Source organism: Physeter macrocephalus, chromosome 7, assembly GCF_002837175.3.
Source record: "Physeter macrocephalus isolate SW-GA chromosome 7, ASM283717v5, whole genome shotgun sequence".
In the NCBI taxonomy this organism is placed as follows: Eukaryota; Metazoa; Chordata; class Mammalia; order Artiodactyla; family Physeteridae; genus Physeter; species Physeter macrocephalus.
Genome location: NC_041220.1, coordinates 116,821,042 through 116,838,835, shown reverse-complemented (window position 1 = coordinate 116,838,835; position 17,794 = coordinate 116,821,042). Strand labels below are relative to the sequence as shown.

The 17,794-nt window shown below is 38.0% G+C and overlaps 1 protein-coding gene across 1 annotated transcript in view; it reads right to left on the bottom strand.

Annotated features, from left to right (window-relative positions):
* FAM241A (family with sequence similarity 241 member A) overlaps positions 1-17,794 on the bottom strand; it is a 40,638-nt gene that overhangs the window by 6,043 nt on the left and 16,801 nt on the right. The window lies entirely within an intron of this gene.

Genomic DNA, 17,794 nt, shown 5'->3' with positions numbered 1-17,794 from the left:
TGTCCTAAATGTTTCTTATTAATCTCATCAGGAGAAACATATAGTCTCCAAATAGGAATCATTTTGTAAAATAAGCCCAAAAGTCTACCTAGATATCAGTCGCCTAGAAAATGTCCATCTGTACCCAATTATCGATACCAAAAATTAAGTACTATTTCTATTACCTCTCAGTCTTATTACAATTACGGTCTTTATGCCAGTTAATTAAGCTACTATCTCTCAGCTTCAACCCCACCTTTTGGAATTCTGGAAACAATCTGTCTCCCTGTTAGGGTCTGCCAATAGAGGAACTAGAGAGACATTGCACAGCTGGAGGAGGAAGGGATTTGCTCTTTCCTTGTTTGCCTCTCATGGGTTTCTTGATCCTGTCAGTCTCTAGTGATAGTTCACTCTGGCAGTTAGTAGGCCCTTCCGGTAGCAGCCACTGATCTCAATTTAGTGGCTTCCCAACACTTGCAGAACCAATCTCAATGTGCCTTCTTGAGACACCAGATAAAACTCGTGGGTTCCTTTTCCTCAGATATCTGGTTCCCAAGGCCTATGGTGTCTCTCCTTTGAGCTCAGAAACACCAGCACCAGGTGAACAGTGATCGGTTCTTGGAGGTCTGAGTTTCAGCTGCATGGGATGGGGCCTTCCCCAGTCTTCTCAGTTTTACTATTCTACCTCTCTTCTTTACTCCCTCAGGCCCAGGAGTGGTCGCTGCTTCCTGCTGTTACTATCTGTGGCCCTCTAGCCTACTTTAGGGCAGTGTTTTTAAAATTTAGCATAAGTTACGATCCCTTGGAGGGCTTTTTATTTTTTAACATCTTTATTGGGGTATAATTGCTTTACAATGGCGTGTTAGTTTCTGCTTTACAACAAAGTGAATCAGTTACACATATACATATGTTCCCATATCTCTTCCCTCTTGCATGTCCCTCCCTCCCACCCTCCCTATCCCACCCCTCTAGGTGGTCACACAAAGCACCGAGATGATCTCCCTGTGCTATGCGGCTGCTTCCCACTAGCTATCCACCCTACATTAGGTAGTGTATATATGTCCATGCCACTCTCTCACTTTGTCACAGCTTACCCTTCCTTGGATGGCTTTTAAAGCATGGATTGCTGGCCCACTGCCAGGGTTTCTGATTTAGTAAGCCATAAGTGGGGCTTGGAGTCTGAGAATTTGTACTTCTAGCAAGTTTCCAGGGAATGCTTATGATGCTGTATTTTCACCATCTTTTGAATATCACTGCCTTAATGTTTTTGCCTTTTGTATTCTTCAATGCCTACTTAACAATTCTTTATATTAGATTATCTTTGTTAAAATAATTGGTATAGTTTCCCTCTCTTCACTAGCCCCTAATGCAGTCACAAAAGAAAAACTGTCATGTAGATGACATAGTTGTAATTATAATTTATTAAACCTAATTTCTTTTAGGAGTGATGATTCAAATCAGTAATTATTTATTGAACATATACTTGCTCATAGTAGGTGCAAGGTAGAAAATTACTTGTGTAAAAAGAAGACTTTGGGTACAGGGTTTCACATAATAACAGGTAAGTATTAAATGCCATTAATTTTGCTGTCTATGCCAAAAAAAGTTAATTAGCTTAACTTGAGGCACTCTTCAAACACATGAATCAAACTTAGATTCCTTTAGTAGAAACCAAAGCTTAATCATTTCAGTAATCAATACGTAAATAACTAAAAATATTTTTTTCATTTAAAAAATGCCTTATTTTCTGTTCTACATATACAGTTTAAGGAAAGAGAGTGAAAAAATCTAATTTTATTTGCAATAGTCAGAAAAAATGATTTTCAATATGATTTTAAGGTGGTGTGTTCCCATATAACAGTAATTTGTGTAGCACACAGAGTGTCATTGGTGTTGTGGAAAAATTAGACTCAAAGGGGCATCACTGTTAAGTCTATATTTTAAGTTTACGCCAGATTTTTGAGTGAACAAGTACATATAATTTAATAAATTACTTTTGGATTTCCATATCTACCAAAAAAAGAGAAAAACCAAATGTTGTAGAGATATCTGGAGTTCAAATCTAGTCTCCCAACACTTCAACTGAATGACCTTGACCAAGTTACTTCATTTTCCTGAGCTTCAGTTTTCTAATCCATAAAATGGGATTTATATGAACCCCTTTTGATACTGATAATACCCTCTTGAATTATAATTTATATGTTAACCTTTCCTTATTTTTTGTATTTTAACTTCTAAATTATTCTTTCCTTCACTGATGTGCTGTAATCAATTTTATGTTTCTCAGTTTCTCATACTTTTCTATGTGTTCCATGATAATATACTATATTAAAAAAGAAAAACAAAAATCTTGTTCTTGCCTGAGGTTAAGGCTTTCTTTTCTTTAGGATAGAACTTGAACAGTTCTTGATTTAGTTTGTAATTCTTCTGGTCCCTCAACTCTCTCTTCTACTCCAGTGTCTAGCATTGCTGGTATCATTTTTTGCCTCTTTTTTACATTTTTTTTATTAAAGTTTTTTTTCTTTTTTACCACCTCTAATTTCTTTTAATCTATGCACTTATTGTACTTTGGGGTTTTCTGTTGTTACTGAAACTTTTTAAGACTTTTTCAGTATTTTTGTGGTTTTAGTACAAAGCAAGTACCCTAATCTGAAACAGCTCTTTCTGAAGATTTCTTTGAATTCTTTTACAAGCTGCTTGTGGGTTTTTCAGGGGAAGAAGTAGGTGTTGCAATGCTTAGTTAACTCCTAGAGGCCAGGTGGGGAGGCAGCAGTTAATCATATCATCTCAGATCCTGGGAGCAGCTGGGGGCACTGAGAAGGGAAGTAGAAGGCCCAATAAGGACTGGCCTAGGCATGCTGTGGCAACCTGCCACTTCTTTTTTTAATATGAAAAATTTCAAACACACAAAATTAGAGAAAATAGTACAATGAACCGCTAAATACCTATCAACCAGATTAAATAATTACTAAAAATTTGCCACTTTACTGAAGCACTTCTTAATCTGGGCAATCTAAAGGAGAGGAAAAAAGTAAAGTCACTGGAAGAATGCCTAAAAGCGGCATATGTTCACAAATGAAGTTCTGTGGAAGCATCAAAGATATCCAGCAATGAACTGGATGGGGGTTTGAATAATCCTAGAGGAAAGACACTTAAAAACATGGAAAAGAAAATAGGCAGCATTCTTATATCACTGGCATTACAGTTAATCTCATTATGGTATTTTCTGTATCAGTAAATATTTGTTGAATAGATGGAGAGAATTTATCATGTGTCTGGCAAGCATTAAAGCAATATCTTGATAGGTTTTCTACCTGCTCCACTTTTTGCCAAACAAAAGATGGTCTTATTTTTCCAAAGTATTATTTATTATAGTAATCTCAAAACAATGTATCAATTTTTATGGAATTAGCAGTCTTTTTTTGTGGTGGATATTAATAAGCATCCATTCACTCACTCTTTCCTCTTTCCTATTAGAACCTTAATCCAGTCTGCATTCTTTATGTGAGGAAAATCCCACTTACAGCTTCAGAGGTGATGGGTCTAAGGGTAATCCCCTTCCCTTTAGTAGAAGCTGGCTTTTGGAAAGGCCATGTGATCTACTTTGGAATGATGACTTTTGTGGGTTTTCTGGGAAAATTCTTCCTAGCTCTTCTGATACAGCTTTGGAAAGTGATCCTTCTTCTATTTCTCCACATATAGACCTTAAGTAGAGAGAATTTACTGTATTTGTATTAATTTTCTATTGGTGCCATACCAAATTACTACAAATTTAGTGGCTTAAAACAACACAAATGTATCACTTTATGGTTCTGCAGGTTAGAAGTTATGTCAGCAGGATTGTGTTTCTTTCTGAAGGCTCTAGGAGAGAATCTATTTCTCTACCTTTTCTAGCTGCTAGAGGGTGTCCATATTGCTTGGCTCCTGGTCCCCTTCCTCTGTCTTCAAAGCCAGCAATGTTGCAGCTCTCAGACCATCCTTCTGTAGTTAACTTTTCCCTCTGACCACAGCAGGGGAAGGTTCTCTGCTTTTAAGGACCCATGTGATTAGGTCTAGCCCAGTTAGATAATCCAGGATCATTTCCCCATCTCAAAGTCCTTAAATTTGATCACATCTACAAAAATCTCTTTTGCCATGTAAGGTATCATATTCATAGGTACTAAGGATTAAGATGTAGACATCTTTGGGGGGGTGGGGAGAAACCATTATTCTGTGCACCACAATATTTAATTTTAAAATTATTTCTTTATATATTTATTTCTCACTATCTTTGATAGGAAAGGTCAAGTCGTTAAAGGCAAGAACCATATCTTATAGTTCTAACATGAGTACTTAGTATAGTGCATTGTGCCTGGCCCGTTGTAGGCTCATAATAAATATTTGTTGAATAAACAATAGAAATATTCTATAATAACATATCAGGTAAAAAAAAACTCCCCGAAAAATAAAAACAAACTTTACATGTAACATGAATTATTTTATTTTCCCATGAGTACAGTTGTGAATTTGTTCAAATATTTTAAATAAGTTCTAGATTTAGACTATAAGATATGGGAGCTGTTAGCTAAAATTCACATGCTCAGTTCAATTCCTAAACCACTGTATTTTAAGAGCAGAGGCTAATATGAACGGATGAGTTCTTGAGTCCTTGACTCACTCTCAGATGTGTGTAATTTTCAGAGTAATAGTAGTGGTGGTACAATTGTTAACGGTATAGTAGAACAGCTAACACTCAGTGCTTACGATATGGCAGGCACTGTGTTGTGCATGCATTCTCTTGTTTAGTCTTTCCAACAGGCTGTGAGGGAGGCACTATTATTTTCCCCATCTGCAGATAAGGAAATTAACTTTCAGGGGAGTTAAATGCCTGGCCATTGACTTATACTTAGTAACTGAAGGAGTTATGATATGAACTCAGACATTCTTACTCCAGAGACAACACCATTAATCCCTATTGTTATACTCCCTCTAGTTATTATTATATTATTAATAGCTAGCAGCTGTCTAATGCTGCAGAGAGAAATATTGATCTCTGAAAAAAGACAAGCTATGTAAGCACATTTTCATTTTTCATAGAAAGAGTACACTTAACATAGTGAAATCAACATCAGTATCTTTTTTGCATTACATCGTTTTTCAGTTTACACTTGAAGGTGAGTTTATCAAGCACAAAACTTGATCAAATTTTAATTTTCATCTTATATAAAAATTCAAGGGGCTTCCCTGGTGGCGCAGTGGTTGCGCGTCCGCCTGCCGATGCAGGGGAACCGGGTTCGCGCCCCGGTCTGGGAGGATCCCATATGCCGCGGAGCGGCTGGGCCCGTGAGCCATGGCCGCTGAGCCTGCGCGTCCGGAGCCTGTGCTCCGCAACGGGAGAGGCCACGACAGAGGGAGGCCCGCATACCACAAAAAAAAAAAAAAAAAAAAAAAAAATCAAACACAAGGTAAAGCTATTTGCAGCAGTTTAGCAAATTTTTCATAGCCCTTTCAGTATTGACTAGAATTCAGATTCAAATGTGAGAAAAAAAAAAAAAAAGAAAGACTCCAAGCAAGAATGAGGAGATAGGCTTGGCCGAGTTGCAATAAGGCAAAAATCCAACCAACCAACCAAACATACACACACAAACACTTCACACATAAAATACACCAATGCAAAAATGCAGATGGCATTTCGCCGCTGTTCTAACATTAGTCACTTTGTGTCTTTGCCAAATTTTATTCTTTGTATGTGAGGTCCCAATGGAAGAATATTTGTCAAATGTACAGTTTCCTTCATGATCATATGATAGTACTGACTAATGACATGCACATTAAAAAGTGTTCTCACCGAAACAGTGATATTATTTTTGTCCATGATTAATGACATAGGGGTGTTATAATTGATTGAAAATCCTTCTTTAAAAATATGCAAAATTAGTGATGAGAAATTAAAGGTGGGGACTTCCCTGGCGGTGCAGTGGTTAAGAATCCGCCTGCCAAAGCAGGGGACACGGGTTCCATCCCTGGTCCAGGAAGATCCCACAGGCCGCAGAGCAACTAAGCCCATGTGCCACAACTACTGAGCCTGTGCTCTAGGGCCCGTGAGCCACAACTACTGAGCCCTTGTGCCACAGCCACTGAAGCCTGCGTGCCTAGAGCCCATGCTCTGCAACAAGAGAAGCCACCGCAAAGAGAAGCCGGCGCACTGAAACGAAGAGTAGACCCTGCTCGCTGCAACTAGAGAAAGCCCGCGTGCAGCAACAAAGACTCAACACAGCCAAAAATAAATAAAAAATAAAAAAATAAATTTATTTTTAAAAAAGAAAGGTGAACCCTTAAATAATCATAGGATTATTAAGAGCAAAGGATCCTTAAAGATAATTTAAACAAAGCCTCTTACTTCAGAAACAAGAAATGAGAGGTTAAGTCACACAGCTTATTAACAAAAAACACAGGCTTTGGAAGCAAGGTGGACAGATTCAAATCTTTCTCTGTCACTTATACGAGGCAAATTACTTAACCGCTGACCCTCAGTTTCCCCAGGTATAAAAGGAGCTATTAATATCTACCTCATAGAGTTGTGATAATAAAATGAAGCAGATTAAAAAGTTTTAGAATAGATACAACAATCATTCAATATATGGTAATTAATATTATTACTACAGTTTTGGTAGAATTTATATCTTGTGATTTTTACTTCTATTCTCTTTCTATTGTAACATGCTGCCTGAGATAATTAATACATTATGATCACGTTTCTTGTGATAATTAAATTCAGTTGTATTTTTCTTCAAGTGTTACGACAATTTAATTATATAGAAGTTGAGGTGGGATGTTTTCTATGGCACATCCTTACCTATGGAACAATCTGTGCACATTAGTATGGCAGAGCCTGCTTATTTACTTTAAGAAGAGTACAAGCTACATTCTATAAACAGGCTTTCACTGAGTGGGTGACAATTTAAGATTCACTTTCAGCTGTTTTCACGAGTGCAGTATTGGAAGTCTGCTGTTTTTGCCTGTCTGATTTTTATGCTACTTTCTTCTGCAGGTACCACCTTGATTTAACTTTGGGAAAACCCTCCCCCGCCCACTCTTGGTCCATGTGTTTTGGTTGAATGTGTGCCCATTCCCCAGTTCCAGGCCTGGACAATCAGAACGTTTCATTTCCTTGGGCATATGATTAGTTAAGGAATGAGCATGTGACCCAAGACAGGCCAATGAAAGCTCTACCTGAGACTTTTGCTGCAACTATTGAAAAAGTGACATTTTTTCCCCCCACTGATATTGGTTAGCTGGCAAAAGGGAGGGCATCTTATTGGGTTGGCCAAAAAGTTCATTTGGTTTTAAGTAAAAATAAAAGACACATTTTTCATTTTCACCAAGAAGTTTATTGAACAACATATTCATTAACCGAACTTTTTGGCCAACCCAATATTACAATGAGGAGAAAGCTTGCTATGAATGAAGCTAATATAAAGTAAAGCCAAGAAATGACACAGTTGATGTTGTTTGAATACTTGAATCCAGCTAGGGCATCTACCTGTTTGTTGTTGTTTTTTTTAATAACATGAGCCAGTAAATTCCTATTTTGCAAAACCTAGTAAAAGTTGAATTTTTGTTGCTTGGAACTAAGAGTTTGGACTATAGATGATGATGATGATGATGATAAAAAGTAGTAATAGCTACCATTAGGGACTTCCCTGGCGGGCCAGTGGTTAAGACTCCACACTTCCAATGCAGGGCATGCGGGTTCAATCCCTGGTCAGAGAACTAAGGTGCCACATGCTGTGCAGCGCAGGCAAAAAAAGGGCCTGAAACTTGGAGGCAGAAGTAGGGTTTGGGATTTCCCTGGTGGTCCAGTGGTTATGACTCCATGCTCCCAGTGCGGAGGGCATGGGTTCGATCCCTGGTTGGGGAACTAAGTTCCCACATGCCTTGCAGCCAAAAAAAAAAAAAAATAGTAGTAACAGCTACCATTAACTGAATGTTTTCTACTGCTAGATACTGTGTTAAGCACTTTACATTCATTATGCCATCTAATTATTATTTATTATAATAAGTATTATTAGTTAATTTTTAACTAAGTGCTCAAGAACTTCCTCATTAATTTGGTCTTATTGCTACTAGCAATAATTAACATGAAGAATGTATTAATAATATTAAAAAATAATAATGGGGGTTATGCAAGTAGAAATTTTTAGATATAACTTTCTAAAAGTGTTTAAAAACTACGCAAGAATACATGAATAAATGGTTATTGTATTCAGATAACACAAATACAGAGTAAAGACTAAGATGCTGATTTCTCCTTGCCACTTTAGGTTAACCTTCCCTAGCTATCAAGCAGAGCCAGCCTCAATAACCCAAGCCCATGGAAATCATAACTGGGAAGGTAAATTTATTTTGGTATACATATCAAGAAGTATACTGAGCAAAAGTATTTTTGGATAGCACATAGTAGTCTGTGAACTGAGGTTTATTAAATGAATGAAGAAATGAATGAATGAATGAACAGCTCCTAAATCTTCTTGCTGCAACCTATTCTCCTTTCAACTTGTTTATTCAACTGTAGGTTTCCCCTGCTATCCAAAAGTAAAGTGTTCCTATAAAGGCTTTCATCAACCGAAATGGTGTAAAGCAAAGAAGGAATTATCTTAGGGCACACCTTGCTAATGGATACACAAAACAAACTGAGAAAAAGCACAGATGCTCACAGACACAGTTCAAAACTATGGTGGCCTGATGCTGAGATGCTGAGTGTAGTTCCTGGGGAGGAGCTTGATCTTGTCACTGTAGCTACTTGGGATGTGTGCTGCCTCTCTAACTCGCTACAAAACAAATGCTGAATGCTATTTCCACTTTACACCTTTTTTTCTTAAAAGCAAAAATCCTCTTTTGATTGCTTTTGCTTATCGAAAACAGATACAAACTAATGTAGGTCTTTCATAAAAGTGAAGTGGCAGAAAGCAAATTTTCGAAATCAGGGAATACCTGTACTCCCACTGTTTTTCAGCTTCACTGGGATTGTAGTCCCGTCTCTAACTTCTCTCAATCCACTAGCCCTCTTCTTCACTTTTCACATCCAGCTTGATTTCTATGACCCAAAGTTTAAAAAACTTTAATAAAACTCCTTTGCCTCATAGGGGAAACCCTAATCTTAGAGTAACAACTATTTTCTATGTCTGCACCTGAGTACCTGTGGTGCTAGAGAAAGTCACACCATAGGGTACCAAGAGTTTATGACAACCCCAAACAGATCTTCAAGTACATTCCTAGTTCATTTCTCTGCTCTACTTTTTTTGTTTTTTGGGGTTTTTTGCTCTCTACACAGGGCTGTTTCAAATCTCTTCTTTTAAAAATCTTGAACTGCCTCCTACTCCTCTCTTTATCCCTCTTTTCCAGCAAATTACCTGACCTCCTATTTCTCAGGAAAAAGAGAAGCAGTCAGAAGAGTTTCCTTAACTTTGTGTTACTAAATGTATCAACTACCAAAGTTTACATCCAACTTCTCTTCATTCTCTTTTGTTACAAATAAAGAAATAAGGAAGTATTCCTCTTTCTATGTCCAATTCCTCTTACCTATGCTTAGGCTCACATCCTTTCTTACCTTATATTATCTCTTTTCCATTATCCCTCTGTCTCATATATATTCAATCTTTCCCTTTCAGTTGCCTGCTTCTCATCAGTATTTATACATGCTTAGATTTTTCCCCCTTAATGCCACTAGCTCTGCCTTGCCTTTTCTTCTCCTTCATAACCAAACTGTTTGAAACAATTCACTCTGCTTGTTTCCATATTTTCATCTTTGTCAGGAACTGTGAAGGGACTGATGTTTTATCCTACTTGCAAGTTAACAAGTTAGCCTGTCTTGGTTTCATGGATACTGGCAGAAGACACAAGCCTCCTCGGTCAGAGACAAAGGACTTTATTACTCATGCCACAGAGAGCAGCCTGAGTTTCATGTTGATGTTGGTTCTCTTTACCTCCTAAGTCCCACGGGGTGACAGAGTGGCACAGGTAGATGCTGCATGCAGTGGGCTTATGTCTCAGCTGAAGAACTCTGAGCTTAGGGAACTCTCATCTTTTACAATGGGCTGTAAGCAAATCTGCCTGATGTTTGTCCCAGAGGGAGACATCATTTTTATCACACTGGGTAGCAGACAATCTGCCCTCTGCTCCAAAAGGAGACAATATTCCTATCTTCCAAGTCTGTTCCTTTAACAAGCATCCTTGAAAAACAGTCCTAAACAAAAGTTCTCAATGCAAGAGATCCATGGAGAATTGCTCCCAACAATCTTCCAAGTCAGACCTCAACTTACTCCAGTGTGGCCTCTGTTCCTATTACACCACCAAAACAGTTCTTGAAAAGATTACCAATAAACTGCCGTATCAGTAAATTAGAGGGTTTCTTTTGGTGGCGGCGGGGAGGGGCATTCCCTGGTGGTCCAGTGGTTAGGACTCCGTGCTCTCACTGCCAAGGGCCCACGTTCAATCCCTGGTAGGGGAACTAGGATCCCACAAGCCACGCAGCAGGGCCAAAAAAAAAAAAGAAAAAAAATTAGAGTTTTTCAGTTCTAATTTTATTCAAACCCTAAGCAGAATTAATAACCATTTTTTTCTTTTCTTTTGAATTATATGGTATTACATTCTCCTGGTTCTACTCATTCTATTTTCATCCCTCTGGCTATGCCTTTCTCAGTCTGCTTTGTGGGTTCACCATCCTCAACCTAACTATTAAATATTGATCCTCAACCTCTGGTCCTAAGCCCTTATCTCTCTCTTTTTTAAAAATAAATTTATTTGTTTATTTACTTATTGCTTTTTGGCTGTGTTGGGTCTTCGTTGCTGCGCATGGTCTTTCTCTAGTTGCGGCGAGCGGGGGCTACTCTTTGTTGCGGTGCACGGGCTTTTATTGCAGTGGCTTCTCTTGCTGCGGAGCACGGGGCTCTAGGAGCACGGGCTTCAGTAGTTGTGGCTTGCGGGCTCTAGAGTGCAGGAGCAGTAGTTGTGGTGCACAGGCTTAGTTTCTCTGTGGCATGTGGGATCTTCCCAGACCAGGGCTCGAACCCATGTCCCCTGCATTGGCAGGCGGATTCCTAACCACTGCGCCACCAGGGAAGTCCCCATCCCTTAACTCTTTTCTTTCCATATTCTCTTCCCAAATAAGCTCATCCAAACTTTACAGTTTCAATTACCACCAATAAATCAGTTATTTAAGTATTATAGCCAGCTCAGACCTTTCTTCTACACTCTAGACCCATATATTCAACTGCCTTCTCGACATTTATGCTTGGATATCTTGAATATACTTCAATATTCAACACACCCAAGGCCAAACCCATGATTTTCCTCCTTAAAATTGGTCTTCATTCAATGAACAGATTCTCAGGAATAAAATCCATCCTTAATTTCTGCAAGTAAGAAACTAAGGAATGATCTGCAAAACCTTCTTTTTCCTAATTTCCTATATCCAAATTATCAGTGGGTTCTGTTGATTTTAAATCCTAAATATCTCAGGCATTTATAGTTTTCTAATCTTTCTTGTTTGTTGGCTGGTATACAATCTGTCTTCTCAACACCTTCCTTTCTGGTTCTTTTTATTCCTTCCTGTGGATGTGAGTCACTATTTGGTGTCATTTCCTTACTCCAATACAACTTTGTTTCCACCTTTGTATTTTGTGCTGATATTGTCAAATATATTATATTTCAGTATGTTATAGGCTCAACAATGCAATTATATATACATATTGTTTTATGCAACTGCTTTTAAATCAGTCAAGAGAAGATGGTGCGATTATACTATCTTTTGTAATTATCTACATTACTGCCTTTACCAGTGCTCTTTGTTTTTTTGTGCGGATTCAAAGTACTGTCTGATATCAGATGCTTTCATCCTTATAATTTCCTTTGATCATTCTTGTAAGACAGGTGTGCTGGCAAAAAATTCTGTTTTTATCTGGGAATGTGTTTTACCTTTATTTTTGAAAGATAATTTTGCTGGATATAAGACTATGGACAGGTTTTTACTTTCAGCGCTTTGAATGTGTTGTCCAATTGCCTCTGTCCTCCAAGTCTCTGATGAGAAACCAACTATTGATCTTACTGGGGTTTCCTTTTATGTGATGAGTTGTTTTTCCTTTGCTGCTTTCAAGATTTTCTCTTTCTCTTTCAACATTTTGACCATAATGTGTCTAGATGTGGATCACTCTGTTTATCCTCCTTGGATTGCATCGAATTTCTTGTATGTGTAGCTTAATGCTTTTCATTAAGTTTGAAACATTCTCAGTCATATATATCTCAGAATACTTCTTCTGTGCCTTTCTCTCCTCTCCTCATAGTCCCATTATTTGTATGCTGATGTGTTTAATCATGTCCTACAGTTCTCTGAGGCTCTGTTCATTTTTTTCCATTCTTTTTTCTCTCTGTTCTTCAGATTGCATAGTTTATATTGCTCTCAGGTTGTATTTAAGCCCCTTGTTCTTTGTAAGGCTTCTTCCCTGTGTTGATGGGTCTGTGTGTAGTTTAGGGAATGCTTTCAAGTCTGCCCCACAACCTGCTACAATTGTTCCTGAGTGGGTGCAACCTAACACATGTACACTTGCCTTCCTGATCCTCACAGGTGATTATGATCCCAAGAGGGTTCTTCATAGCTGACTCTTTCCCTGGTTCTTTCTTTAAAACCTCTGGCTGCTCTGTTGTTTTGATGTATTATGGAGCTACCAGCCTCCTCTTAATTGCTCTTCATCAAGATCTGTACTGTTTTCAACCTTTAGGCATGGAGTTCTCCATTCCTTCTTCCAGTTGAAGTCAGTCTTCTCAGGCAGATCCAAAGAGCTCTTTACTCTTATGGTCTGCCTTTTCCCCTGGGCAGAACACCTGCACCACTGCACTGGAGTTGGGGGCAGGGACCCTATTTTCCTAGAGTGACAATCTGGCTCTATAAGGAGATCCTGGGGGTGGGGAGCAGCTCTTGGTCGTGGCTTGCCTCTCTTGGTGTGGAATCTCTACCGTATAGTGAGTTGGGACAGGTAACTCGGCCTCAGTGTTCACAGCATGCTGTGCCTAGGGTGGGGGTTGCTTGGGGGGAGGGAGACTTGGTCCTTTCAGCCATGCCTGCCTGGAATAGACTTCCTGTAACATGGAGCTGAGGGGGAAGGAAGGAAAGGGATGAGAAGGCCTACCCTTGCAGGTGAAACTGTAGCCCTAGACTGGGAGTTAGGGGGAGAGGGGAACTTCAGCTTCTTGGCTACACATGCTGAGGTTGCAGCTGCTATAACACAGCACTGTGATGGGGATGTAATGGTTTAGGTTGTGGCTAAAATGCCACAAATACTCACTGTTCTTACCTAGATTTTGTAGATTTTCTTTAATGAATGTTCCTTCATTTGCTGTATGCTCTTAGGGTGATTCCCAAAGATTTTAAATGATATTTTATTTTTAAATAATTTTCACCAGTTAAATTGTTGTTTTGCTGGGATAAAATCTACTGAGTTCCTTACTTCATTGTTCTGGAAGTCCTGCCATGTTGTTTCTGGACATTAATTACTTCTGATGGTGAACTGAAGGATAATTCCTATAAGGATGAACCAGGGGATCCTGGGTAGTACTCAGCTAGTTTTCTGGAATCATCCATAGGACCTTAAGCACTTCGAAGAGTGTTTATTTTATTTTTTTTTTAAACAAAGTGAAATTTGAGGGATTTTTTGGCTGCATTGGGCCTTCGTTGCTGTGCGTGGGCTTTTCTCTAGTTGCAGCGAGCGGGGGCTACTCTTGTTGTGGAGCACAGGCTCTAGGTGTGCAGGCTTCAGTTGTTGTGGCCAGCTAACATATTTGCTAGACTCTGCTAAGCAAAGAAGGAAAACTGCCTCTTTAATGGTTGGTAGGAAAGGAAATGAGAAAGGAGGAAAAGAAACCCATTGTTTTTTATTAATTTAAGCTTTAAATATAAGTAAATATTTAAAGACTTTTTTTAAAAAAGGGTTAGTAGAAGAACCATATGATTAAATGGAACTTCAAAAGTTGAACTTCAGCTGGTAATTAACTCATTTTTAAAAAATTAAGTCTAAGGAAAGTTAACTGGAAATTCAAGTCTCAGAATAGTCCTGATTTTCCCTTTAGTTGTATCTAATACATTAAATTTTACACCCAAGTCTGTATTTTAAAATATTTTCTAGCATAATAAAATACTTTTTATCAGTATTTATAACTCTCTGGAAAAGTTTCTAAGAGTTGCAGAAATGTCAGAAGTAAATCAAGAATGCTTTGTGAGCATTAAAATCATCTCCTCCTTCCTAACTCCCCATATTAAATCTCTGGCAGCCCAGAAAGAAAACAAACAAACAAATAAATAAATATACTAATACATATAAGAACAAATAAAACTATCTTAAGCTATCATATATATTCAGTAAAACATTTAAAATTATTTTACTGTAAAAACACTTCTGCTTTATAGAACCAATTCAATTCAACAAAATTTTCCTGATACCTAAAATGTGTTAGATAAATAAGACTGTATCCTTAACTTCAAGAAGCTAACAATTTAATAAAAAGGTTAACATTTATTTAAAAAAAGTATTTTTTAAGGCAAAACTATGATGTGTTTAATAGGAGTTGCAAAATGCTTGGCATTTAGTTCAAAAAGGGCCAGTATAGTCAAAAAATTAAATCAGAAGAGCTGGAAAAAAAAGTTAATGCAATGCTTTCAAATATTTAGATGATGTTTTAAAAAATGATATGGCATGTTTAACTGCTTTTGTCTTATTATATAACAGAATAGTGGTTTATAGCACTAATGTACTGCAAATTGATTCTGTGGTTAAAACATCTTTACTTCAAAAAAAAAAACCATCTTTACTTCAGCATTTAGTTACCAGCAAAGACTCATTTTTTGCTTTTTATTCCTCTTCATTGCAAAGGCTGGCTGTTTGTGGAGATGCTCTGATATATAAGCCTTAAATACAATAAATAATGTTAAAATGAAGTTTTGTGGGTTTTTTTTTTTTTTTTGCGGTACGCGGGCTTCTCACTGCCGTGGCCTCTCCCTTTGCGGAGCACAGGCTCCGGATGCGCAGGCCCAGTGGCCATGGCCCACGGGCCCAGCTGCTCCGCGGCATGTGGGATCCTCCCAGACCGGGGCACGAACCCGTGTCCCCTGCATCGGCAGGCGGACTCCCAACCACTGCGCCACCAGGGAAGCCCTAAAATGAAGTTTTTAATGAATTTCACAATATATTTATTAATTTTAAAAGCCCTAATACTTATTGAATATCTGTTATGTGTTGGATAGCATCTTAAGTACTTTGACCTTCAAAACATAAAGAAAACTGAAGAAGGATTATGTAATTTAGTCACGATCACCTAATAACTGGTGGAGTGAAGACACATATTCAGGCATTCTGCCCTAAAACCCATGTTCTAAAACCCTATACGATATGCTATCTTATAAATATAAAATCACTCTGTAATCACTCACATTCTATTTATTTTATTTATTTATTTTAAAAAATATTTATTTATTTATTTATTTAGTTGTGCCGGGTCTTGCAGCAGGCGGGCTCCTTAGCTGGGGCTTGCGGGCTCCTTAGTGGCGGCATGCGTGTGGAATCTAGTTCCCTGGCCAGGGATCGAACCCGGGGCCCCTGCATTGGGAGCACGGAGTCCTAACCACTGCGCCACCAGAGAAGTCCCTCCTTCTATTTATTTTAATATATCAGTTTCTAACAGCAGTTCAAACAGTTACACTTGTTTTGATTAATTTATATTCAGTAAAAATAATGTCATTTAAAAATGGTTTTGTGATGGTTACATTTGACTCACTGTACAATATAGCAACTGGTCTTAATTGTGATACAGTTTAACCGGATTTAAAATTTTTCTTTCTTTAACACTAAAAACCAAACCAACATCGAATTCTTAATTCCACCACTTCTCCCCAGAAGAAAAGCAACGTAAACTGGCATAAAGACTAAGCACATAGAACACTATTGAAGCAGATTTTTGGTTTCATTTTTCTAACTACATCCAGTTAAGAGAGAAACATATATTTTATTTGGACATAAAATAAACTTTTCTTTCCCTTTGAAATGTTCTTGCCTTCGTAGTATGAACAATGAACTTCTAACAGTAGAATGTGCTCCAATGATCATAGAAAGGCTGCCTTTATAAATAACGTAATTTTTGATTGAATATAATTATGGAGAGACAAAAATGAAGGATGAAGGACAATAGAAACAAGCTGGGAATCAGTTTCAGAGAGATTTTAAACTGAAAATCTTCCCCTCCAAAATACTGTAATTTTGTTTCTCTCAATCCACCTCACCATTCCACTGGACCTCTCAAAAGAAAGACCCGTTTTGAAAAAGATCTTGTTGCTTTCTTTTAAAAGGGCAGGATTCTCACATTTGCAAAACATCAAGAGACAGTATCATACTGCGATAAACAAACATGTGAAAATAGATATTAAGAAAGAAGTAGTTATAAAAGCCTCTGGATTTGTTATAGCTTTAGCCCTTTATTTTCTCCTTGCAGTTTAGAACCCACAGTCTACCATTTCAACCACGAATTCATAGCCACATATTCTCCCGTACTTTCTGACTTTCAGCAGCCTCCAATTTCCCTGCTGCTTCTTCAAGGATGCTAAGTGTTGTTGTTGGTAAAAATTGTGCTCAGATGCCTCGTTATAAAATCATGTTGTCTCAGTGTTCTTGGTACTACTTCTATACTCTTAAGTGGAGAGAGTCACCTCTCGGTAACTATCCGTCCAATTCCAAATATTTATTGTTCCAAATCTTTCCCACTCTATCATCTCCTTCTTAGAGGTATTGCTGTTTGTTTGTAAGGTTAACCAAGATTCATAATCCCAAATTTTTGCATCCATACATCTAAGAACAAAAATGGATTTTATACTGTAACATACTTTCATTCCTAAAGCAAAAGAAGCATAACAGAGATCCTGATTGAAACTGGAACATTTGTGCATTAGGCAAGTCACACTTCCTTTTAAGAAAAAAACCAAGAAAGGCAAAGATATTACAAAATCAAAGACACTGGTCAGAATCTGAGGCATTAAGCAGGTGAGGACTGATTCTTTTTTTTTTTTTGCGGTACGCGGGCCTCTCACTGTGTCTCTCCCGTTGCAGAGCACAGGCTCACAGGCTCAGCGGCCACGGCTCATGGGCCCAGCCGCTCCTCGGCATGCGGGATCCTCCTGGACCGGGGCACGAACCCACGTCCCCTGCATCGGCAGGTGGACTCTCAACCACTGCGCCACTAGGGAAGCCCTGGAGACTGATTCTTAAAAGCACTGGGTCTGTCACTGCTGTTCCAGTTGCTTGACCATATCTACTGAAAGAATCATCAACATTTGTGACTTTGTGAATGCCCTCTTTTAAAATTAAATTTTATCATAGGAGTTTTAAGTTTGCAAAGGAAGTATTTAGCTTTATGAAAGTTTGAAAATTCTACTTGCTTATGCTATTAAATATCTTTTCCATATTATATTTGAAGAGTTAAAGATAAATATGGCTGGTATGTCTAATAGAACTAGGCAAAAATATGATCCATCCTTGTTAGAATTAAGTTGCCTTTAAAGTTAGCTTTTTATCATTAATTTCTTACTAAGATCCATAATGGGATTTTGTCTCAAAGAAAATTTAACAGTACTTATGAGTGGGACAATTTTTAAGAAAGCTATGAAAATGCCACTCACATAACAATGTTTGGGAGTTGTTTATTGTGTTCTGCACAATAACAGCTTCTTGTTTTATGTACTGCACTTTTTGTCCAATCCAGTGACTTGGCTGATATTTTTCTTTGTGTTCTGAAATAACCA